Here is a 2,762-nt window from a genome sequence, read left to right as displayed (position 1 = left end):
ACAGAAGCACCAACAACAGAAGCACCAACAACAGAGGCGCCAACAACAGAAGCACCAACAACAGAAGCACCAACAACAGAGGCACCAACAACAGAAGCACCAACAACAGAAGCACCTACAACTCCAGATACTGGCCTCAATATTGGCGGTAGCATCATTATAAAAGAAACAGACATACCCATTATTTCGGAAGAAATAAATTTTCTAGGAAGGCAAGAACCGAGCTTCAAACACAGGGGGTACCTAAGAACTACCAGCCCAAAAACCACGCAACCGCCAACAGCGCCACCTATTATAATCGAACGTCCTAATGTAGTGCGACCAGTGATTGGGATAGAGTTTACGGAACCTACTACGGAACCCAGTATAATAGAGATGGGTAGAACCAAGCCAAACGAGCCTCTTGTCCCTCTATCCGCAGAAACAACTATTGCGATTGACGGTGGGAGAGTAACACCGCCAGTCGTCACTATTCCTCTGGTTACTGATGAAATCGGATTTAGCTTAGCAACAAGGCCACCAGTACAGCCTAGCATCAGCACTTCCCGTCCACCTCCCACATTCAGCATTGCCACTTCGAAACCAGTAGGAACTAGACCACCAGTGACAAGACCACCAGTGACAAGACCACCAGTGACAAGACCACCAGTTACCAGACCACCAGTAACAAGACCACCAGTAACAAGACCACCAGTTACACTACTAAGATCTGAATTTTCACCTCATTGCATGTGGAGTTAATAACAAGCGCATTGCTAACTTGCTTAGCACTTTGCGTGTAACAGGTTTAAATGAACCCTTCCCAGTTACATTCTTTGCATCCTAACTAAACATTGGCTAGGGATACGGCGATGAATGTGCACTATAGTATAGGAATAGGAGCACGCGAAAATTAGCCTTGCACATATAGTAGAAGCCTCCGTCCCCACGCACACACCGCGTCTCTCTGTATGTGTGTAGGACCTACTACGTACCTCGAGGGGAAATACCGGCGCCGCTTACCTACGCATAGATGCTGGATTTACCATAAAGGTTAAAAGGCGAAAGTGCATAGCTTCTGGCTATAGAGGACCTTGCCGTAACAATACACAACGTAGATATATAGACACGTATATTTAGCAGTGCGGTATGCGGCTTAAACAAAAGAACAGAATTTATGTGTTCAGCATTTTGTTTAACTAATGCGGACATTTTCGGCACAAGGCCTCGTCAAGTACCGCTGAACCCTAATAATTCGCCCCCAGCTGATTACCGTTCACACCCTACATGTTTCGTGTTTCCGCAGCCGGTGTGAGTATAAGTGTGCTTGAATTACACGGCGAAATACGGTCGCTACAATAGCGGCGAATCGTTTCCGCGTCATGATTTTGGAATAACGCTCATGGTAGCTGATTTATCGCAGTCATACTCGTAATCAAATATTATGTATTGTGAGATCACAACCGCAATATCACCAACATATATGATCAACTGGTAAAATTCGTGATCGTTGCACTGTAATTTCCATAGATTTCAATTCGTCCACTTGCCGCGTCACACGCACGCATGCACGTACAAACAGACAAACAAACAAACAAACAAACAAACAAACACACACACACACACACACACACACACACACACACACATGACGTAGAAACTACCAACACGTAAAAGATATAGCATTTGTAGAAGTGGAAAGATATAACATTATATTGCACATATGATTTTCGATATGTCACTGCGCAATCTAACGCACTTTCCAGCCCGTGTGAACTAGGGTCAAACTTCCACTTTCTGTTTCAGATTTCGCCACACTGAGTTCAATGTGGATTCACCTCCTCACGTTAGCCGCCTGTGTGAGTATATAGTTAGTTACCCGAGTTCTCAACCGACGTTACTCAGATATATAATCGGGTAGTATCTAGCTCGGTTGCGTTAGCTCGGCAGGAAGCTATACTCGGGTTCGTAAAAGCGTGACATCAAACCCGGGTAACTCTTTGCCTTGCGATGCAGGTCCTTGACGCGTCACTGTGTCGTTGTCACGGGACACTAACGTCGTTGTATAGATACACGTATTATAGCCAGAACATTAGATAGGGCAGATAACATATATATCCCACGTAGCCGATTCTAAATGCCGGGGCCCAGATAGTTGATAAATTGATCTGCGAACAATAGCTGCTGACAGCTATAGATGGTAAACGATATTTCTAATATATGTCAACGTCATATGCTGTTGATAATGCTCGCGGAAAACTATTAGGCAGAACCGCATGCATTTTACTCACGACAAAGAGTACTCTGGGCATTTCTGGCAGCTAGTGCTGCTCGTCTCCGTGATATACGCACGACCTCGCATTGAGTGTAAAATTTCCAATAGATTTTGTTGAACCAATGCCATTTCAATTCATACAAACAGGTGGCGGCCGGCGTTACACAAGATGTGCTCAGTGTCTCTTCAAATCCATATGGTCTCCTCTCCAAGCAAGCCCCTAGTTTAATTCACAAGGGTTATGTAGTCATTCAGCCAAATCAGAAAGAGGAAACGACAACGAGAATATTTACTACGATCGACGCGACTCAAACAGAAGTCTTAACAACTGCTGAGCCAACAACAGAAGCACCAACAACAGAAGCACCAACAACAGAAGCACCAACAACAGAGGCGCCAACAACAGAAGCACCAACAAGAAGCACCAACAACAGAGGCGCGGCACAACAACAGAAAGCACCGACAACAGTAAGGCACCAACAACAGAAAAGCAGCCAAACAACAGAGT

The sequence above is a fragment of the Priapulus caudatus genome, unplaced genomic scaffold (assembly GCF_000485595.1).
Source record: "Priapulus caudatus unplaced genomic scaffold, Priapulus_caudatus-5.0.1 Scaffold40, whole genome shotgun sequence".
Classification (NCBI taxonomy): domain Eukaryota; kingdom Metazoa; phylum Priapulida; class Priapulimorpha; order Priapulimorphida; family Priapulidae; genus Priapulus; species Priapulus caudatus.
The sequence above is the reverse complement of the archived record's forward strand: the minus strand, read 5'-3'. Positions refer to the sequence as shown.